At 43.2% G+C, this 23,141-nt stretch overlaps 7 non-coding genes and 1 pseudogene across 7 annotated transcripts; 5 read left to right on the forward strand and 3 right to left on the reverse strand.

The window, feature by feature from the left end:
• Nucleotides 1–7,860: 7,860 nt before the first annotated feature.
• Nucleotides 7,861–7,942, reverse strand: trnas-aga (transfer RNA serine (anticodon AGA)). Its single transcript has one exon. It is a non-coding gene; the product is annotated as a tRNA-Ser (tRNA).
• Nucleotides 7,943–8,716: 774 nt separating this feature from the next.
• LOC148637685 (U4 spliceosomal RNA) lies at nucleotides 8,717–8,865 on the reverse strand (annotated as a pseudogene).
• A 115-nt stretch (nucleotides 8,866–8,980) lies between these two features.
• LOC148637686 (U5 spliceosomal RNA) lies at nucleotides 8,981–9,093 on the reverse strand. The gene has a single exon (XR_015931271.1). It is a non-coding gene; the product is annotated as a U5 spliceosomal RNA (small nuclear RNA).
• A 2,211-nt stretch (nucleotides 9,094–11,304) lies between these two features.
• On the forward strand, nucleotides 11,305–11,376 carry trnar-ucu (transfer RNA arginine (anticodon UCU)). The gene has a single exon. It is a non-coding gene; the product is annotated as a tRNA-Arg (tRNA).
• Nucleotides 11,377–12,550: 1,174 nt separating this feature from the next.
• trnak-cuu (transfer RNA lysine (anticodon CUU)) lies at nucleotides 12,551–12,624 on the forward strand. The gene has a single exon. It is a non-coding gene; the product is annotated as a tRNA-Lys (tRNA).
• A 1,169-nt stretch (nucleotides 12,625–13,793) lies between these two features.
• trnar-acg (transfer RNA arginine (anticodon ACG)) lies at nucleotides 13,794–13,866 on the forward strand. Its single transcript has one exon. It is a non-coding gene; the product is annotated as a tRNA-Arg (tRNA).
• Nucleotides 13,867–16,319: 2,453 nt separating this feature from the next.
• On the forward strand, nucleotides 16,320–16,394 carry trnar-ccu (transfer RNA arginine (anticodon CCU)). The gene has a single exon. It is a non-coding gene; the product is annotated as a tRNA-Arg (tRNA).
• Nucleotides 16,395–21,261: 4,867 nt separating this feature from the next.
• trnar-ucg (transfer RNA arginine (anticodon UCG)) lies at nucleotides 21,262–21,334 on the forward strand. Its single transcript has one exon. It is a non-coding gene; the product is annotated as a tRNA-Arg (tRNA).
• The last annotated feature ends 1,807 nt before the right edge of the window (nucleotides 21,335–23,141 follow it).

The following is a 23,141-nucleotide window of genomic DNA, read 5'->3' on the forward strand; positions in this document are numbered from 1 at the left end:
GAATTTTACCACTGAAGGGAAATCTTAGTACCTGAGCATAAAAAGAATAGGAGCATACTGTAACACGTGTGAAGGCCATAAACGATATTAATTTTGGAACTTAAACATACAGTATATGGCTGGTCTCGGTACTTTAAAGAAAACATACACACCAGTATTCCATTTCTCCCTAAACATTTTAAGCATCGAAGTCTTTAACTAACGTGATACTGGAGTCAACAAGCTCCGGTACAAGAATTTGATTAAAAGGGAATATAATATGGAATCGCGTATTTAAAGAAATTAATAACGATATAATTATACTCATGTACCGCAACACAAGAATTGTTACATAATGTTTTGTAGGGCTTTTTCGACACTCTTTGTGTGACCTTGCTGGTGGTGCTGTGGGTTAGCTTCCTGACTCCTACATCACATGTTGTGTGTTTGAATCCTGCTGGAGCCGTTACTTTTTTTTTTTAATAAACATTTTTTTAAAAAAATACAATGTTTCCCTGGCTCAGAGATTAAATAAAACTTCACTTGCACCAAACAAATTTATATTTCTAATTATCATAACATGATCAAATTTAAGTCATTTTAATAACAATGAATAGTCACCTAGGCGTTACAATATAAACATTTATATTGATTTAAAACCCATAAATAAAGCTGATACTGTTTAGACTTTTAATTATTTAAAACTGTATTACAGCAGCACAATGCACAATGCAACGTAATAATAATAATAATAATAATCATAATAATAATAATCATAATAATAATTGCTTACATTTATATAGCGCTTTTCTGGACACTCCACTCAAAGTGCTTTACAGGCAATGGGGACTCCCCACCAATGTGCAGCATCCACACATAAATCGCTATCTTTGTCTTCCGTGTAATAATGTTCACCTCTCTGTCCAGCAATTTAACAATAGTAATAATAATGAACTTTATTGTATATGGCGCCTTAAAAGCTGGCTCCTCAAAGCGCTTTACAGGATAAAAACAATAACAACAATACTGTTAGGCTGGGCAAACGATTTTTTTTAAAGAAATACAAAATGAGATATAATGATGTGTTCCGGCTTAGACATTAATGAAGAGCATAACACGTGGGTGGCCAGCGGGAGTGCTGGCTGTGACGGATTAAACCGGTTTCACAGGTATTTTTACAGTAGAAGGGGACCAGATTTCCAGCGAAAGACACCTTCCCCCCTCAAAAACCAAGGAAGTACAGTACTTACTAGTTAAGAAAGCTAGGCTCCTCAACGAAATCGCTTTAACATGCTAATGCGATGGTGTTACAGTCCGGGCATGGCAAGCTTCTAATGTCAACCCGACTATGGCGAATGGAACCCTTCTTTTATTGGAAGAAAATGAACATATTCTAGTCCTAAATGAATTAATAGCAAACATGGTTTACATAAAAGACATTTTTCCAAGAAAGTTTAGCCTTTGTCACTAATGAAACCACTAAATAAAGACATAAATAAAGAAATCCCCTGGAGCAACATTCACAGGTTAGACAGGAGGTTCAGCTGGACGCTGAGACTACTGCGCTGTGGACACACCTGATCCCAGATGCCGATTCCCTCTGCTGTGACCCAGGGAACCTGCAGTCAGGTAACATTATTTCTCACAACTACCAGGTAGTGAGTGAGATTGACCTGATTGTTCCTGCCTCAACGGCAGGGTTGCCAATACACCCAGTCCCCCAGAAGGGACAGGGAATGAAAGCCGAGCCGGTTTTCTTACAGCCACCAGCTCAGTTTGTCAGTCTGAGTCTGACCAACAGTGGTTCAGCACCAACCACTGGAGCTGGATGGGCAAGCCACCCGACTGTTAGTGCAGAACATGGAAAAGGGGGGTGTCAGAATCCCCGCCTGCACTGACATGGGCCTGGTGGGTGATGGTGAGTTCAAAGACAGTGAACTAGCTATCCCAGTGCTGGGGCAGCTCCCTGAACCCCTAGAGAGGGAAGGGGGGAGCGAGCAGGTGTCCTACACCCACGCCCAGCGAACGATTGTAAACATGCCGATAGAGGGATTCCTCAATCAGGAAGTGTGCAGGGTGGACCTGAACAGTGAGAATGGAGTAACAATCCCAGATCCCTCAGGTGCTCCAGATGACCACTAAGCCAAGGGTCAGGCATGCTCCACCGCTGCACCACCCCCTGCAGGGTTCCTAGAGCACAGGCATGAACAAATCGAAAAAGCAGATGTCCTGGAAATGGAGGAGCAGCATCAGCAGCTGCGTCAGATCTCCTCAGATTTCCAGGATGTTGGTGCCCAAGATGCCACATGGCATACTGAGAAAGAGACCATGTACATGCTGCGCCAACTTAGAAAGGCAACAGTCACTCAGAAGGAGATGACTGGGATCAGCCACCCGAAAAGACTTTTGGGAGGACTGATTGCTGCCGCCACTGTTGTGTGTTTGCTATTTCTGATAGGTTTGCGTGCTACTGGCCCCAAGGAGGCCATAGTACAGCATGGTAACTTGACACTGTACGGTCTGGAACCAGACAACATAAGACCAAACTTGAGGTCGTGGATGCCTTCAGGTGCCACACTATTGAATTGGATAGAAATCCAAGAAACAGTAAGCCCTCACAAGGTACAGGTAGTTAGTTTGCTTTAATGGAACAAACCTCCAAACCACCCTGGCAGGTGCCCAACACAGGTGTCATGGTTCATCAGGGGGGCTGGGAACAGGAACCGGTGTTATTGTAACACTGCTGCTGGGAAGCTGGATCATGGCTGACAATGTACTCTGAATGCTGTACTCTTACATCAAGATGTACTCCGGGTAGCACAAATGAGTCAAAGGTAGCATTTCAAAAGAAAGGAAGTTACTTCTTCCCCAAATATCTGCCTACAGAGGTATCAGATACTGACAGTGAACTTCCTGATTTGTAATGCCTAGACTGAGATGATGTCTCCTACCGTGTTTATACATACTCCAGATGTTTTTCATCCTGTTTGTTCCCAATGCTGGTTCCGGTATGAATTCTCAAGGAGAAATGTGGACATTTAAGGTTAATGTTCTAATGACAGGGGACATCACTTAACTCTGTTTTGTTTTGAAGGCAACGTCTCAGGACCTCGTGACCTTCAAAAAGGGGGGATATGTAGAGGCAATGCTTGTTAATAAGACAGAAATAAGTGTTGCTGTGCTTTCCCAAATGAGGCCCCATCTCTCTCTTCATCTCTGTGGTGCAGCCACAGAGAAACTATTCATGCAGGCTGATTTAAAGATGTTTTCTTTTGATAAGGGACAGCTCCCAAAGGGGGATGCACTTAGCTAAGCCTGGCTATCATGATCAATGGTCATCCATTGGCGCCTATCTGTCTAGGGAGTGCCAGATGGACATCTGGATTGCATTCCTAGGTGTCAGGAGTAAGTGACTCATATCTCACCTTGATCAACCAGTCAGGGACTGGTAGGGCAATGTAACCCATGTGGGACTCTGATGCCCATTAAACTTTCAGCCAATGACAAGCCAAAGTTCCTCCAGGTAAAAACAGGCAACAGAGAGCCTGGAGAACTTGAACTTGAACTTGAACTTTATTGCCATATGTAACCGGTACTGGTACAATGGAATTCTTACTTACAGAAAGTCTCTCGATTGTAAAACAAGTGTAAAAAACAAAACAAAGTGCAACCAGTGCATCAAGACAATGTACAAACAAACAATAGACAATGTGCAGGAGAACTAGTAGGACTATTCCAGTAGGAGAATTCTAAGGAGAATTCCAGGGGTGCAAGACAATTCCATGGCAGGACGGCCCAGGAGCAGAAGGCTCCCAAGGGCAGGACATTCTCACAGCACGCCTCCTGACCATCCTGAGACTCAGCCCGGACAACCACGGAACGGCCAGTGTGTCCGAGTGCCAGTACTTTCCTCTGTTCTAAGAGTCGAGAGTGGAGGTTGCCACGAGTAACCAGAGGATCCACCCGAGGTTAGCATCAGCAGCAAGCCTCGTGAACAGGTCGGAACTGTGGACAGCTGAATAACTAATCAGAACAAGCGCTTCATCAGGAACGAACCGGTCCTCTTCCTGACCTACTGGGACCCACAGTCATATTTTCTCCTGTGCATAAACTTTGCTAGTTAAAGCCAACACTAACTAGCCGGTCAGTGAGCATCAGCAGCGCACTGTCGCAAACCGCACAGCACAACCTGGCACCAAGCCAGACAGCGCGGATTGGACAGCAACAAGCCTGCAACTGCTTCTTTGAGTCCGCAGGAGATCTGAATCCCCAGAGATTGGATGAGTATTCAACTTCAATGCATTACAGCTCGAGAATTCAATTGTCATCCCAACCAGTTGATACCAATTTAATTCCTAAGAGTTATGTACTTGTTTTGAGTATTCAATGTAGAAGTTATAACCAAGTTCATTTACGAAACGGTCTAAATGAATGATATACTGAACATATGTCCTCTTGATATATGATACTCTTTGTAACTGACTGAATATATACCTTTTGTATTCTGATAAACCTCTTGATAAGATCTGTTTGGTTTACATGCATATTCTATGTATTAATAAATGTATCCTCGTGTATTAGTACCTATGTGTGTGCGTTGTTTGAGTTATATCGCATGGTTGGATTCTAAGGCCACCCAAAGAATCATTTTATGATTTACTGCTACAATTAATAATTGTCCCAGTTAATGCCCAAACCCTACAGAACTGGTGCCTTCAGAGAGCACGCTACAATCTATACAAGTACGATTCTAGAAATGCTCACCAGATTACGTTTTAAGAAGGAACTGTGCCTCAGGTTCCGCCGAGATCTTAACTCGGATGGCAGGATTCAGAGCCCGGAGTGTGGACTGATGGCGCACGGAGGGTCCACATACTGTGGATCCCGCAGTGATCTTCCGCGTGTTCAAACCGCCAGCGTGTGACTCCCCTGTCCCCGTGACCTCATTACTCTGCTCTCGCCTCTGTGCAGCCGAGCCCGACTCATGGTAAAGTGGAAAAAAATATGCCCTCAACGTGAGATTTACTCTGGAGCGAGGATAGATGTTACCTTTTTATCGTTGAACAGGATGTATGTGATGTGGCGACTAGGTTCAATTTTGATTCCTGCGGCGATTCCTGTGTCTACCACTAATGTAAGAGCTATTTCAAGTGTGGCGTGGTGCGGCTTTTCAAATGCTCAACAGGATGACTTCGCATGCACGCGTGCTTTCATGCAGTCGTTTGTGAAACCATGTCTGCTTACGTGCAAACGGGCGTGGTTTCATGTATGCAAAAAACTTTCCTGGGCTTTTCTGAAGCACATAAAATTATTTGGAGATATACATTTGTCTTGTTTTCCTCTTAGGCTCTAGAATTGATAACTTTTTTTTCATTTTTGGCCTTTTTCTTCGTTTTCCAGAAAGTGGTTGCAAGCCCAATATCATGCGAAGAAACTTCAGGATTCGGGGATCAGTCAATGGATTTTGTTCAAAGTTGGATTGTTGCTCTCTGTGGACCAAGAGATGTTGTTCTATAATGTTTTTTTTTTCAAATTTAAAAATATCATTTTTTCATGGAGCTTTGAAGGGGATGGATTCACCCTCCTTTAGCCAGGACAGAGCTCCAGGAGCCTGGGTAGGATTCTAGCTTTCTCCCCTTGCAGGCACCTGGCACAGAAGACATCATTTTTTTCCTTAAAATCTTTTTTTTTTGTGTTCCTTGTTGTTCCAAACTTAATTTTAATCACTTTTAATTAGAGATTTTATTAAAAATAGTGCAAAAAATGACAAATTTCACACAAAATAATGTAATATAAAACGGATGTTTTTAACTTTATTGTAGTGTTTTAGAAACTAATATGTCTTCAAAAATGGTTGTTTTTCACTCCTAGGAATGAAAGCTGTTGTTAAATGATGTTTATTTTCAAATTTTGAAAAAATAAAAGGATTCTAGCTTTCTCCCCTTGCAGGCATCGGACACAGAGAACCTCATGGTTTTCCAAAAAATCATTTGTTATGTTCCCTGGTGTTCCAAACTTAGTTTTAATCAATTTTAATTTGTTATTATGTTAAAAACAGGGTAATAAGTTTCTAATTGGACTATAAATAATGTCATATTGTCTGCTATAAAACTGATGTTTTCAACTCCATTGTAGAGATTCTAGAATCAACTAATAGAGAATTAAAATAAAAAAGGGCATAAGAAGACATTACCAACAACGACCACAAGATGGAGATGTTGTCTAGACATTACCAACAACGACCACAAGATAGAGATATTGTCCAAAGAGCCAAGAAGGGCAAAGCCGCGATAAGGAGATTGCGGTCAGAATGCACATCCGGATCCCAAACAAATCTCTAGTAAAATATGATCATTTGTGAAACAGGCAAATGAGTGTCTGCTACAATATGATTGCTACATATCTGCATTTGTTGGTTTTTAAGGAGTAAGAGTGCAGGCGGTTTAAACCTGCGATCCAGTGTGTTGAAGTATTTCACAACACTACCCCTAGCACATCTGGAAATAATTCCTCATAATGATTATTGCCCTGGGCATGTACCAAAAAATCAGTGAGCATATACATATATCGCTGTGTTGAAGCTAGAGACACAGAATAAGTGCAAACACATCCTAAATACAGTGTTCCTGCACCTTGACCTCATCCAGAATGTATCGTTTTTTGAAAGCGATTGCTGTCAGAATGCACAACTGAATCCCAAACAGAATCTCTAGTCAAATATGATCATTTGTGAAACAGGCAAATGAGTCTCTCAGGTGCCCATTGCTCATTTTCAGACACATTTATGCAATACTTTCACCATGCGTTGAGCAATAGGGATTAAAGATACCAGAGGTAAGGTTTAAAAGTGATTCTGAGGTGCAACACATCAGCGAAACAGCTAGGCATCTGAAATGCGGGGTTTGAGAGCCCTTAAGGGAACACCGTACCCTAAAGGTACCAGAAGTCCACTAGTATAAGCATTAAGTCACTGTCAGCCCTGTTGCAATGTGATTGCTACATATCTTCATTTCTTTGGTTTTTAAGGAGTAAGAGTGCAGGGGGTCTAAATCTGCGATCCAGTGTGTTGAAGTATTTCACAACACTACCTGTAGCCCGTCTGGAAATAAATCCTCATTCTGATTATTGACCTGGGCATGTACCAATAAATCACTGAGCATATATATATATCACTGTGTTGAAGCTAGAGACCTGTATGTAATATGATGCTAAAATGTCATTTTCACATATATTAATGTATGAAATGATTGCTTATGCTTTATAAACAAATCTAATTAAAATAAAATCTTAAGTTTTGTATTTATCTTGTACCATAGAACATGATTTTCTTTGTATTTCAAGCCCACAAAGTGTCCAAATGACGCACTACATGATAAAAGGAAGATTATCACATGCATATCTGTATAATCTTCCTCATGAATATGCATTCCTTCCATTACCTTTTAATTTTTAAAATGAACTCAAGTTGTGTATAATGTAATAATTTAAGTAGAATAGATTCAAATAATATAATGATCCAGTGTGTTGCACTACTTCACTGCTTCACTGCTCTATGCCGTCTGGAAATAAATCCTCAGACTGCTTACTGCCCTGGGCTTGTACCAATAAATTACAGGAGCACATCTATATATCACTGCGTTGAAGCAGGAGACACACAATCACTGCAAACACATCCTAAATACAGTGTTCCAGCACCTTTGACCTCATCCAGAACGTATCATTTCTTGAAAGGGATTGCTGTCCGAATGCACATCTGAATCCCAAACAGAATCTCTAGTAAAATACGATCATTTGTGAAACAGGCAAATGACTGTCTCAGGGGCCCATTCCTCATTCGCGCTTCTTTGCTTGCACCGGAACACACCGACTGGAGGCGGACAACGTAGTCGGCAGGATTCGAACCTGCGCAGGGAGACCCCAAAGGATTTCTAGTCCATCGCCTTAACCACTCGGCCACGACTACAGCAAGCCCCATCCCCACTGCGTTCTTGCTACAATCTTACCCGGCGGAAGCCTATTTCAAAGTTGTTCTCCGTTTCAAAAAACATTTCCAAAATACAAGCCTTGCAGCCAGACACGCCTCAGAGGACTTAAGGGTGGCTTCATGTCGGAATGATAAAGTCTCCCCGTCCGGACATGAAAATGCCACTTTGTTACACACAAAATAAGAATCAACAACAGAGAAATGCCCACAACAGCTATACACAGAAAACATGCAGGACACTGCTCATGATGTTTCCCGAGCCGAAACAGTGCGTTTTTCCAAGCCATTTGACAGAGCCCGCCCACTGAAAACTGCAGCAGATCGTGTAAAGACGTTCAACTTTGTAACTACTGCACGCACAGGAAGCAGAATAAATTTGTCTTTTCAAACTGTCAAAGGTTTGCTTTGCGAATGCTGCAGGACATCGCACAATCTCTTTTGAACGGGGACAAACCATTTCTTATGGGGCGCATTAAGTACAGACGTTTAAAAAGCTCCACTCATGCCGACGATGCAGCATGAAGAAGCGCAACCTAACGTTTGACAGACAAAAGCCGGGCGCCGCTACGAGCAATATGAAACCAAACTGACAGCACACGGCGTTTCGCGCTGACTCAAAAGTGATCTCGACAGACGCTGTTCTCTGCATAACGCTGAAAGAGCTAAAGAGCGTTTCTGTTGAGACGTAACAAGCTCGTTTCTTTCTACCATGATGTTACCATGACAAAATCTGTCTTTAAACACCTTCCTCATTCTCTGACGAGACTGTCAAAAATTGCTTTCGCCGATTGCATTGCAAACCAGCGGAAGCGGGGTATTGGGAAAAGTTTTCAACTAGCAATAATCTAGCAACTAGCCTCGGCTAAACCTCACAGGCTATGATACTGCCACTGCGCAAAGCTGACGGTTGCCAGGCAACCGCGGGGATCCTATGGAAATCGTTATCAATCGTCTCATGGCATGTCGTTGCTGAAATGCTTCATATTTCTGTTTGCTCTCTTTGACCAGCCCAGCTGCGCCCCACCCGAAGGCAGGGAAGCACAAAAATTGCATGGAATTCATGCTCCTCTCCACGGAAATCTTTAGTAAAAGGCGAAAGATTTGTACGAGATGAAGAGAAACCAGAGTGTGTGGCTGCACAGCTGCAGGAGCCCAGGCCGCCTTCAAAGCCTCTGCCCTTCCGGTCGTGGTTGGCAATGCACCTGGCCTTACAAATGAGCCAGTGGGGCCCATTCAGCTCCGGGCTCATCGCCTGCGGCTCTCGGCTTGCGGGCGTGCCCAATCCGTGCGATAACTCGGAAAACACCCGGCCACAGTGTGCAGGAAACGACGCACTCTGGGAAGCCGCTATGCAAAGCTAGGTCCCAAGATCACCTGCGGCCGGACACTTCCCGCCCCCCAAAGAAAAGAGCGCCAATCAGACGGCCGGAGACCGAGGACTCGCAGAGCAGACAGCCACAATCGCCATAATAAGAGCCTAACCCTAACCCTCGGAAATCTGTGGCGTTTAGCGTGACATAGTCTTGCAGGCATCGTGCTGTCTCACTGCAATACTATACCGCTGGAGGAAACAGTCCATCTGGCCATGAAACTCATTTGAACGTCTAGCTACAGCAACTAACTATATCATGATTTATTCAGGATGTGCGGAATTAGCACGTCCCGGAGACAGCTTCCGAAATCGTGAGCATTCTCTGGTGGTAGGGGCGTTCAAGATGGCGCTCAGGGGTGGGAGGTAAAGTTTAGTGGTTGAGGAGTTTTTTTTTAGTTTTTCATGACCTGAATGTTAATTTTTGCTTTTTTTGACTACTGAAAAATAAGGACTTAACAGTAGTTGTTTAAACTTCAGTTATAACTGAAAGAAAAAAAAACAATTTTTTTTAGATTTAAGAATTTCAATATGAGTAACACTGAGAAAAGAAAAGAGAGTGCTGGGTCTTCGAAGAAGAAATCTAAGATACCTCAATCGTATATGTATAGCACTACAAGAAAATTGATGGCAACTAAAGGGAAAAGTGAAGCAGCTGGAGGGGACGTGGAAAGAGTGCTGGAGATGCGCTCGTACGCGAGCGCTCGCAGCCCAAGTGAGACTCAGAGGAAGAGCCGGAGTCCCTGCCCAGCACACCTGTGAAAACCCCGGCAGCCAAGAGAGGAAGGGGCGAGCTGACGCTGGAGGAGCTCCAGACCAACATCTTCAACATGATGGCACAGAGCATGGGTGAGCTGAAGGAAATGATTCGATCTAATACAGTCGCAATCGAAAGTCATAAAAAGTCCATGGACTGTGTGTTTAAAGAGGTTGAAGACTTAAAGAGTGAAGTAAAAGTTCTTAAACAAGTAAATACCGAACAAGAAAAGCATATTAAAGAACTTGAATTGAAAGTGAACGATGTAGATAGATACCGTCGACGATGGAATTTAAAATTATTTGGAGTTAAAGAGGAACGTGATAAGGACCTTGTTGCAACAGTGAAGGGTATCTGTAAAAGGACCCTGCCGGACCAGGAGGACGTAATATCGGCCATTGACTTTGTTCACAGGCTCAGGAGAGCGAACATGTCTGAGCGAACTGAGCAAGTGCGCCCCAGATCGATTATAATACAGTTCACCAAGAGGACGGCGAGGGACATGCTGTGGCGAGCGGCGAGGGGGAATGAGTATTTGAATGGGAACAAACTGAGGTTTGCAGAGGACCTGTCTGCCGCGGACAGGAGTACCAGGAACCAGCTGTGGCCCCAGGTTGAAGCTGCCAGAAGAGAGGGGAGGAGAGCCTACTTTGTGGGAGCGAGGGCCTTTGTGGACGGGAAGGAGATTTGCTCCCAGTGACTGCTCAGTTAACGATTATGTTTGGTTTTATTTGTTATACCAGTATATACTAGTGTTTCTTTAGTGTTAGTTTGGAATGGTGTAGTTAAGTGTTAAGGACTGTTATAGTTCTGGTTCTTTGAAAAACTCAATAGTTTAGACAGTCTTAGAGTTAGTTATTTGCTTTTGTGTATGTCTTTTTCATGAATGCCAGAGGTACTCGAAATGTTGTTAAAAGAAAAACTGTGTGCTGAGTTTTATTTTTTACAGGAAACGCATGCATGTTGAAACTAAAGTTTATAAATAATTGAGAAATATTAAAGCAAGGAAAATATGATACGTGTAAAATATACAATTTGATCACATAATTACTTAATTACCTCTGGTAGTTAAATGCTTTTTTCTTCTGTGTTTTTTTTCTCTTGTACATGACTCTGATCCTCTTGTTGTATTTGTATTTGTAAATTCTATGTTTAATAAAAAAAATTTTTTAAAAAGCATTCTCTGGTGGTGTCCTGCAGGCTTCCTGCGGGCGTGCGTTGGTGGTATAGTGGTGAGCATAGCTGCCTTCTAAGCAGTTGACCCAGGTTCGATTCCTGGCCAATGCAGTGGTGAATGTTTTCAGATGCTGTCATGAGCCTTGGATTGTGACTAGCAAAGCGAAGCCTTTTGAAAGAGCTAAAGCACTGCAAAACGGAATTGAGGGAGAATCTTACAGGGGATTCTGAGCGGTGTCTGCATACACGCAGTCCGATACGGGTGCTGAAAGCTTGAGCTACTCTCAATGTCATGCTGCCTTTCCCCGGAGTAAATCTGTTACATTGAAAGAATGCTTCTCGCAGGTTCAAAAAGGGACCCTTTGTTAATTGTAGAAATCAATTATTTCGAATGAATTCTGTATGCGTTAAAAGACAGCTATACACAGAAAACATGCAGGACACTGCTCATGATGTTTACCGAGCCGAAACACAGAGCGTTTTTTCAAGCCATTTGACAAAGCCCGCCCACTGAAAACTGCAGCAGATCGTGTAAAGACGTTCAACTTTGTAACTACTGCACGCACAGTAAGCAGAATAAATTCCTCTTTTCAAACTGTCAAAGGTTTGCTTTGCAAACGCCGCAGGACATCGCACAATCTCTTTTGAACAGGGACAAACGATTTCTTATGGTGCGCAGTAAGTACTGTTACTGTCACTGCTCGATACCGACGTTGGCCTACTATACCATGTTCAGCCACCGCTAGAAAATGTACGGCTCTAGCACCAGAGCAAACAACAGGAGGGCCGACGTCGAACAGGCACACGTGTCAGACATGGAGAGCGATGAGAATGGGATTCGAACCCATGCGTGCAGAGCACAATGGATTAGCAGTCCATCACCTCAACCACTCAGACACCTTGTCAGCGAAACTGGGCTGTCCGGACATGGGTTGGCGCGCTCCAGATGATCTTTTTCTTTTTTTTCCCCTCGTACTCGAGGGTCATTTTCCTGTTCCACATGCGATTTCAACATTTTCCTTGGGAGATGTCAAGCCAGCAAGCCACTGCTGTGGTTCAGTGGCCAGTGTGGAGTTCAGTGGCCCTGTTGTACACAGAAAGCACATTGAGCTCCTTGGACATGAAAAGTTCCAGATAAAAGCCATTTGTCATCCTTTCTCTTGGTGTCGATGTTGCTATTGTATGTAAAGGTGGCAACTTGCTCAGCGAGCAGGCGGAGCACACACCGAATGCAGATGTGTCTGAGTGGTGTGTCCAAGTGGCTGCAAAAGGACAACCCTCCCGGGGCGCCGTGGCTTAGTTGGTTAAAGCGCTTGTCTCTTAAACAGGAGATCCTGAGTCCGAATCCCAGTGGTGCCTTCTTTGTTCTGTCTTCTCGAACAGAACTGGTCCTAACAGACAACCGCCTACAGCTAGACTTAATTAAATGCAAGTATTCATTTCCTGTCTTTAACGCGACTTGTTTTTCTTAAAATGGATGGAACTTGCAAAACATGAAATACAAACATTGCTAATCAGCGCTAGCGGCTGGCAAAAAAAAAGAAGTCAGCAATGTTTTTTTTCTTTAACCTTTACCATGCTAATGGAGAAGAGTTAAACGACCGAGTCTATGCAGCTTAAACGGTGCTCATGTCGGGTTCTTAGCTGAAAGGGTGGTAAATCATGCTCACCCCAGTCCTTAATCTTTTAAAGAGGATACAAAATTGAACCTAGTCGCCACATCACATACATCCTGTTCAACGATAAAAAGGTGACATCTATCCTCGATCCAGAGTAAATCCCACGTTGAGGGCATCTTTTTTTTTCACTTTACCGTGAATCGGGCTCGGCTGCACAGAGGAGAGAGCAGCGCAATGAGGTCACGGGGACAGGGGAGTCACACGCTGGCGGTTTAAACACGCGGAAGAAAACTGAGGGATCCACAGTATGTGGACCCTCCGTGCGCCATCAGTCCACACTCCGGATTCTGAATCCTGCCATCCAAGTTAAGATCTCGGCGGAACCTGAGGCGCAGTTCCTTCTTAAAACGTAATCTGGTGAGCATTTCTAGAATCGTACTTGTATAGATGCAGCCTTTAATGTGTTGCTAGGTTAAAATTGATGACTTCTTGAACTTCAGTAGGCAACTGCCCTCTTGATTTCGGATTTAATTTCTTTATTACAGGGGCGCTTTTATGAAGACAGAGTCATGTTCAGGTACTTTGCTTGATGGAGGAAGCATATTTCGGACTCTGTGATCTGCTCACCTGGAAAGGTCTGCTGTACTACTACAAGAGAGAAGTAGAGTCTGGAAGAATGGACAATTTTATGATGCTTTGGAAGATAATGTTTTTTTTTCTTTGAAATCGAAATGAATCAGAATATCAGTCCAAAAGACAAACTCTTGGTTTGGTTTAAAGAGATATGGTTTTAAAACAGACAAGATGTAGAAAGGTGTTTCTCACTTTTGGAAAAGAATGGACCGGGGGTAATATTTTACTAGTTGCAGTGCTGATCTCACTGGGTTACAGTCCTGCAGTGTCCCACCAGGGCCAGTGGCGCAATGAATAACGCGTCTGACTACGGATCAGGAGATTGCAGGTTCGACTCCTGCCTGGCTCGGGTCGTTTTTAAACGCATCGGGCTACTCCCTAAGTAGTCTGTGCTACTTACTGCATTGTAATCGTACCCAGTAAGAGATTTCCTTCATGTAAATGAACTGCACCTGACAGCTTTAGAAAAACACCTGGGCTCAGTACGGTGCTGAGAGCTCAGCGTTGCTGTTCTAATTAGCACGCACTGCATCGGCTATGAGCCCGAACCTTTCAATTATTCCGATCAGTAAGTCAACACGTAGTCCACATGAACGGTAGAAATATTCTCTTGTCTGTCTCTTGTTTGTATAGAACTGAATGTCCCTGACAATGTACTGTTAGTTTTAATTGAAGAACGGCATTTGTGTTCAAATATACCAGACAAGTTTACGTAACTGCTCATGCGACACTCAGTTGTAATTAGTCAAGAAATAAAGTCGAACAACAGCTGCGGGTTTGATTCTGAACGTATGAGATTGCAGCGCCTTTTACTTTCATTGACAAATGATAGAGATTCGAAGAGAGATCCTTCAGACCAGCAAGCAAACCCACGGCTATTTCGGTTTTCTATCTAGGCAACGTTGGTGTCTGCAATAGCATACATGAAAGCGTGATGCAATTTCTGTGGCTACATTTGTTGCACGTCATGCACAGTAAGAGTGTTTCTAACACCAAATAAAAAGTCAACAATTAGCGATCACGCCTTCTCCTCAGTTAACCCACTGAAACCCTTGCTGTTAACAGTTCTTTACTGCGTGCTTTACCAGCACCTACATATCGTGTCGGTTCTTTCAGCTTTATTCATTAGGTTTTCAAAGGCATAAGTAGAGCACCAGAGGTGCGAATGCAAGATGCGTGGTTATCTGAAGAATTGATTTCCACGGCAGCGGGTCCAAACGATTTCGCGTTGTTATAGTACCAGGAAAGGAGAAGCGGCACTTCGCCTCTGCCGCGCAGGCACAAGGCGACGTGCAGCAGACGCCGGAGTCGGCAGGTTTCGAACCTGCGCGGGAAAGCCTCAACGCATTTCGAGCCCATCACCTTAACCACTCGAGCACGACAAATGCGAGCTCAACGCCGCCGCATTCCTCCTATAATCAAACACGGACTGCGAGGTGGCTGCGGAAACCTTTTTAAAGTTGGTCTTCGTTAAAAAAAATACCTTTCACAAGATTCGTGCCGGCAGACAGACACGCCTCAGAGGGTTTAAGGCTGGCTTCACGTTCAAATGGTAAAGTCCCCCAGTCCGGATGTCAAAATGCAACTTTGGCAGACAGAAAAAACATCAACAAACCAAAAATGTGGACAAGGATTTTACAAGCTGCACCACACTGCACTTTCAAAAGCATTTACATTCGTGTTAGACGGAGGAATTGCCTTTGATTTGCGCGCTTACGAACGCCATGGAAAACGAAACAAAACTAAAGCCCTCAGCTCCTGCACTTGATTATAATCCCGTTACGTGTCGAAGCAGGAATTTACGTCATCCTACCACTGCAACACGGGGAATAGAGGGAAATGAGCACAAGCTACGAATTGTCTCTAATCAGTCCCTACAATTGTAAGACGCCTGGAAGCGTGCACCCCCATCATTAATCTTTGCGCATCTGTGCAAGGTAAACTCTGGAGCAGTCTCTGAAACGGCTCAAAGGAAACACGTGATTGATTCCATGTGCATCTGGGGTTCATTTCTTATTTACATTTAATTCAAGGGAAAGGCTTGGGTCAGTTTCAGACGGCCTCCAACAGCGAGATTCAAGCGCCCCACCTTCAGCCCAATCTGCGGCGCCAGAACACCAACGGCTCCTCTGGTCTCCGATGTGCGGTTGTGACCCCGTAACCTAAAGTGTTGGTGGCAGACAAATGGAGACTAACAGGTGATGTCCTAGGACATGACTACATTGTGACACTCGGTGGGGATGGTGACCATTGCTTGGAAAAGAGTGCGAGGCCCCTTTAGAAAAACATTTTGTTAACAGGCATTCTGCCTCAGCCTAAACACCTATAGCTTGCAAAGCGCATGCTATTAGACAGGCACCTCTGCAAGACCTTAAGAGTCTCTTAAACTAGTGATAGTAAGGTGTTCCCAATGGGCGATGTTTGGCTTTCAAATCATCTCTCTGTGGAAGCGCCGCGATGCAGCTGTTTAAGGCTTAGAAGCAGCTGACTGTTTCACTACCTAGCTGATTACTGTCAGTCAGGGAGCTCAGAGGTGAAAAGCCTGTCTGAGAGACAATTCGCCGTCGATCAGTTCAATATGTTCCGTACCAGCTCGGCGCACCTGAGATCATCTTGGTAGCCGTGTAGCTCAGATGAGTGAGAGCGTGTGTGTGTGTGTACCACCGTGATTGGATTCCGGTCCTTCTCAGGTCACAGTAAACCTTCTGCTGCCTAACTTTCCTAATTTTGGGGATCCCTTTGAAAAAGCAAAGGAAAAAAAAAAACTGGCTCTTCATCAGCGTGATCGACCCAACCCAGTGTGACCCAGTGGCCTAATGGATAAGGCACTGGCCTCCTAAGCCAGAGATTATGGGTTTGAGTCCCATCTGGGGTGCTCCTGTCCCATTTTGAGCATACAAATGTCCTTGTGATTTGCAAAGCTGCAACCCCACCTTACTCAGTGAGCGTCTCTGCTTTTCTCTCACATACAGTTGGGAGAAAAACTTTTGTAAACAGCCCTTCGGAATGATGTGGATTTCTGCATGAATGGCTCCTAACATGTGATCTTATCTTTATCTAAGTCATAATAATTAATAAAGAGAGTCTGATTTAACAAACAACACACGCCCAACATTTGACATTGCTGTTTCTTTATTGACCAAATGGTTTAAACAATCAAGGTCATTGATGGAAAAAGTATGTGAACCCTTATATTAAGGAGCTAGTGGAACCTCCTTTATGACAAAAACCTCAACCCCTACTTTCTGTAGTGGCTGGTCAGACCTGAGCAGCAGTTAGGAGGTATTTTGGCCTATTCCTCTATGAAAAACTGTTTCAGTCATGTAAATTTTTGGGATGTCTTGCGCTGAACGGCCTGCTTCAGATCACGCCACAGTACTTCAATGGGATTGGGGTCAGGACTCTTACTTGGCCATCCCAAAATACGGAATTTCTTCTGTTTCAGCCACTCTGTTGTTGATGTACTCCTTTAACTTTCAACTTTTGTCACATCTGTCCACAGAACATTGTTCCAGGAGTTGCTGTGGAACATCCATGTGGTCTTTAGCAAACTTGAGAGGGGCAGTGGTGCTTTTTTTGGGGGGGAGAGCAGTGGTTTCCTCCGTGGTGACCTCGCATGATCACCACTCCTGTTCAGATTTCTTCTTATGGTGGACTCATGAACACAGACGTAAGACAAAGTCAACCACCTGTTCGCTAGATCCCATCCCCACTCAGCTAGTCAAAGATTCCCTCGAAGGACTGGCAGGACCTATAATTAGTATGATGAATGCATCGCTTGCGTCAGGCGTTGTACCTGATCAATTTAAGGTAGCGGTTGTTAGACCGCTCCTTAAGAAGTCAAATTTGGATCCACAAGTTCTTAACAACTACAGGCCTGTCTCAAAGGTCCCATTTCAATCTAAAAGTCTTGGGAGAATAGTTGTTGCCCAACGTCAGTCGTATCTGGATTCAAATAATATACTTGAGAAATTTCAGTCTGGTTTCTGAAACTGCATTAACAAGAGTCGTAAATGATATTCTCTTAGCTACTGATGCGGGGAATGAAACAGTGCTTGTGCTTCTAGATCTTAGAGCTGCCTTTGACACGGTTGACCTCTCTGTTTTGTTACACAGGCTTGAGTTTGAGGTTGGCTTATCTGGAACCGTCTTTCAGTGGTTTACTTCACATTTAACTCATCGTTTTCATTATGTTCAAATATCTAATAATTGTACTGCTTCATCAATGTCACCAGTTCAATTTGGGGTACCAGAAGATCAGTGCTGGGACCAATATTGCTCTCTCTCTCTACATGCTGCTGCTAGGTAGGATAATATGAAAAAATAATATGAACTTTCATTCATATGCTGATGACACTCAAATAAACATTTTGTTTACACCAAACGACAACTCGTCTATTATCAGTTTAGTTAAATGCATTAAGGAAGGAAATACTTGGATGTGTGAAAACTTTTTGTTACTCAACTCTGAGAAAAATGAGGATCTGTTGATCGGAGGCAACAATACTGATAGGACTACTATAACTTCAGCACTTAACTCAGAGGATTTAAACATTTGCCTCAAAGAGACAGCACGTAACCTAGGCGGCATATTAGACACAAGGCTCTTAACAACTTGCATTGTTAAGTGCCTTGGGACAACCTTGTTGTGAAAGGCGCTATATAGAAATACATTGATTTGAATTGAATTGACAATGTAAAATGTTGTGTGTGTTGTTTGTTAAACAAGACTGTCTTTATTTATCAAAAAATAAAAGGAATTTGCTAGGAATGCAAACGTTAGGTTGCGCTTCTTCATGCTGCATCGTCGGCATGAGTGGAGCTTTTTAAACGTCTGTACTTACTGTGCCCCATAAGAAATCGTTTGTCCCCGTTCAAAAGACATTGTGCGATGTCCTGCAGTGTTCGCAAAGCAAACCTTTGACAGTTTGAAAAGAGGAATTTATTCTGCTTCCTGTGCGTGCAGTAGTTACAAAGTTGAACGTCTTTACACGATTTGCTGCAGTTTTCAGTGGGCGGGCTTTGTCAGATGGTTTGGAAAAACGCACTGTGTTTTGGCTCGGGAAACATCATGAGCAGTGTCCTGCATGTTTTCTGTGTATAGCTGTCTTTTAACGCATACAGAATTCATTCGAAATCATTGATTTCTTCAATTAACAAGGGTCCCTTAAAAGATGACTCAAAGTAACGTCTAATCGGATTAGTTTCCTTAGAGCTGGTTCAGAGTTTGCTCAAGAGTTTACCTTTCACAGATGCGCAAAGAAGAATGTTGGGGGTGCATGCTTCAAGGTGCCTTACAGCTGTAGGGAGTGATTCGAGACGATTCGTGGTGTGTGCTAGTTCCCATATACCGTACGCCCCGGGGTGCAGTGCTAGGATGACGTACAATACCGCTTGGGCACGTAACGGCGTTATATGCAAGTGCGGGACGTGAGGGTTTTCGTTTGTTCATTTTGTTTTGCTCTGCTTTGCTTTGTTTCGTGGTCAAGAGGCGTAAGGTAAGTCGTAATCCAGGGAGAACACTGGTGGCAAACAGTCCGAGGTGAGAGGCGAGGTCCAAAGTCGAAAAGGCAGAAGGGGAGTCCAATATCCAGAATAAACGAGGTAATGGAAAAAACGCCAGGTAGAGCTCTCAAGGAGTAGACTCAATACCAGCGGGAAGCAGGTAAAGATGGTAAAAATAGCACTGCGTACCGCACGGTGGAGTGTGTGCAGGTGGGCGTTTGTTAATAATCACCCGCTGCTGGTGCTGTTTAGATTGCTTAAGAGTTGGTCTTAACTGCCTGGTGGTCATGACAAGCTCCTCTTTAAGCTGTGGTTTAGTTTTGCATTCATGTGTTTCTAGAGCAGTTATTTATGGGGGTGGGTGGGTCTTTCACAGAGGCTCAGGACAAATCCCCTGCATGAAAGTCTACTGTGTGCGTTCAAACAGTCACAGGTCAAGAGCCAGGCAGGAGGACAATGGACAGAAGAAGCAACGAACTAAAAATAAAAGAACGAATATGAAAAAGCCACCATCTTTTTCTTTTTGACATTTTCCGACCTTTCATGCAAGCCAGGACAAAGTTGCTCGTAGCTACTTGTGGATTCAAATACTCTATCGAGTGCTTTGATGAGTTTTTGCAATTTGATTGTCGTCCTGTCAGCCTGTTTCTGTTTTTTTTCAATCTAATGATGGAAAGTAAGAGGGAAATGATGGAGCAATCAATAACCGCTCCGGAAAAATGGCAGAAAGAAATGGCCCGTCACTAAGGACATTTGTGAAGCAGAGGAGTGACATCACCACAAAGGCGACTTATTCTGCTGATCGTTTTGGTGAATAATGATTGAGGCGTGTTAAGAGAAAGGTAGCTGCGTCAGCATGCTTAGGCTGCAAAGGATAAAGCAAAGGTTTACTCCATGCTGAAAAGAGAAGAAAAGAAGCACAACGTTTCAGCTGTGGAGCCTTCTGCGCCATCCTCTTTAGCGATGGTGATGATGTTTACATTGGAAAAACTGAGACACGCATACTGGAGGGGCTTGAACCACCAACTTTTCAGCACCACAGAGTCTGACAGTCTTTTGTGTGCCCTACATTTGCAGGTTTTTGGTCAAAGAAAACAATCACTTGCGCTTCTTGCAGCCGGCAATCTTTTTCCACTGACAACCAAGAAATGGATTTCATCATTCACAAGCTGTATGGATTTCTTCAAAAACAAGTTATTCCAGAAAGGAAATGAATTCTTGCATTAAACTGAACCAAGCTGTACATGTTTGTCTGAAATGAGACATGCGGCACAACAAGACACGGAGAGAGGCACCGCTGGTATTCAGACCCAGGATCGCCTGCTTACTAGGCAGGCACTTTAAGCCACTAGGGAACAGCGCCAGCAGAGCACCGCGCTTTTACAGACACTTGGACACATCTGCGTTCGGTGTGCACTTAACCTGCTCTCTGAGCCCGTTGCCTCCGTCCCATTTAATAGCAGAACTGACGCCAAGAGAAATGATGAGAAATGGCATTTATCTGGCACTTCTCATGTCCAAGGAGCTCAATGCCCTTGACACCTCCCCAAGGCGACAGAGCTGTGCATTCTTTGGCGACAACATTTTTTCTTTTGTTTTATTTCTATACTTATTGATAGAATAAAAACGATATGTCATGTACTGTAAGGGAAATGTCTCTTTTCATGGGGAAAGCTAGCACCAGCAAATGTTGTGTTTAGAAGAAGTGATTTAACATGACACGTGACCTAATTTACCGGAGCAAAAGCTCACCCAGCAAGCCCTGCTTTACTTCTACAGGAGAGAAGTACTGTAGAGTCTGCAAGATGTTCAGCTGGGTAGCTACGTCAGCATGCCTCGGCTGCAAAGGAACAAGTAATAGGTTTATTGCATGCTGAAAAGAGAAGAACGGAAACACAGTGTTTCGGCTGTGAGGTCTTCTCACACCTGAAGAAGCCTCACACCTGTAAAAGGCTCCATGGTTTTCTTTCTTCTCTTTTCAACATGGAATACACCTATTGTCTGCAAGATGTGACAATTTCATGGTGTTTTGGAAGAAAACCTTTTTTCTTTGAATTCAAAATCAATCGGAATTTCAGCACGACACATCAACACTTTTTCTGTTTTAAGGAGATGATATTTTAAACCTGATAAAAATAGTAGGAAACACAAGTTTCTTGCTGTGAAAATTTAGATGGGGAAGTGTACTACTGGTAGCAGTGTAGAGCTCTCTGTGGTGGAGTGCAAGCGTAAGTTCTATGGGCCAGTGGCGTAATGGATAACGCGTCTGACTTCGGATCAGAAGATTGTAGGTTCGAGTCCTGCCTGGCTCGTGAGGCTTTTAAACCTCTCAGGTTCCTCGGTAACAGGTTGCCGTTATGTATATGAACTATAGAAAAGCATCTACCACAACCCGTAATTTAGCACGCAAGTGCGGGCTAGTTAACACAGAACTGTATGGAGATCATCTCCAGCTCCGAGCTCAATTGCAATGAAAAAACATGCAGAACAGAACTGGAGAGCAGCTGAATTTGTGCTCAGTAGGGTGGGGAGGACTCAGCATTGCTATTGTTCTAATTGGCATGAACTGCAGGGGATCTGAATCAGAACACGTCAGTTAGTTCGATCATTGCATCAATATGTAGGCCACGTTAATATAGAATTATTACTTTGTCTGTCTCGTCTTTGTATATAGCTGAATGTCCCTGACAATTTCATGTTAGTTTTTAAGAACGACATTGGTGCTAATATATACATATATAGCATATAAGGAACACGTAAAAGTTTAGTCCATGCTGAAAAGATAAGAAAACCGCCACAAGGTTTCATCTTGGAATAAATCTTTACTTGTTGTTTTGCAGCCTAGCCATTCTGACCTAACTCCTCCCTTGAAATTCCCTAACAGATAAGGGTACGTAAGGGCTCATGCGATGCTCAGTTGCAATTTGTCCCAAAACAAACAAGAACAGCAGCTGAGGGTTTGAGTTTCAACATGCACTGTATTAAAGCAGCTTTTATTTCCATTGATAAATGCTAGATATTCCTACAGAGATTCTCCAGGTGAGTAAGCGATTCCTTTTTCTGTTTCTATTTCTGTTTCATATATATATACAGTATATATACAGTATTGTACTATTATTATATAATTCGTTACACTGTGGCTGTGTTGTGTGTGTTAAGCTGCTTTTGCACTGCAATTTCCCTCACGGGATCAATAAAGTATCTATCTATAAGAAGACATTACCAACAACGACCACAAGATGGAGATATTGTCTAGACATTACCAACAACGACCACAAGATGGAGATATTGTCCAAAGAGGCAAGAAGGGCAAAGCCGCGATAAGGTAAAATCATTTTTTGTAAGAGATTGCTGTCAGAATGCACATCCGTATCCCAAACAGAATCTCTAGTAAAATATGATCATTTGTGAAACAGTCAATTGAGTGTCTGCTACAATATGATTGCTACAGGTGCAGCCATTCAAAATGTGCGGGCGTACGCTGTACGCAGTCTACCACAAGTTACCGGTAAATACCGCGAGTTACCGGTAAATACCGCTAGCAAAATAATAGTATCCAGAATTTCCGCAAGGTGGAGCTAATAAAGCTCAACTTCTCATGTTTGAGCTGTAGCCATCAAAGTCTTTAATGAAAATATTACTAATAGTATTAATAATAAATGACCTTGGACAAGCTGTAAACTCAAAGTATTGCCCTGGTCCACATTATTTTTTTCATTGACCGTCTTTGTAAAAGTAACACCACAGCATTTCGCAATCACGCATTTTTTTCCAATCATGCAAAGTACAGTAATTTTTGAGAATCGATTCACCATGCCTTTCACATGCTCATAAAAGAGGTTGATTTAGGAACATAAACATATTACCGTACGCAAACTGTACTGTATACAGTTTGTATATGTATATGTATATGTATATTTAATGTCTTAACTGTGCCCGTTTAAGTATTGAATATTTATATGGAATTATACCACTGAAGGGAAATCTTAGTGCCTGAGCATAAAAAGAATAGGAGCATACTGCAACGCGTGTGAAGGCCATAAACGATATTAATTTTGGAACATAAACATACAGTATATGGCTGGTCTCGGTACTTTAAAGAAAACATACACGAAACAT

This window comes from Lepisosteus platostomus, unplaced genomic scaffold (assembly GCF_059453375.1).
Source record: "Lepisosteus platostomus isolate fLepPlt1 unplaced genomic scaffold, fLepPlt1.hap1 Scaffold_109_H1, whole genome shotgun sequence".
NCBI lineage: Eukaryota > Metazoa > Chordata > Actinopteri > Semionotiformes > Lepisosteidae > Lepisosteus > Lepisosteus platostomus.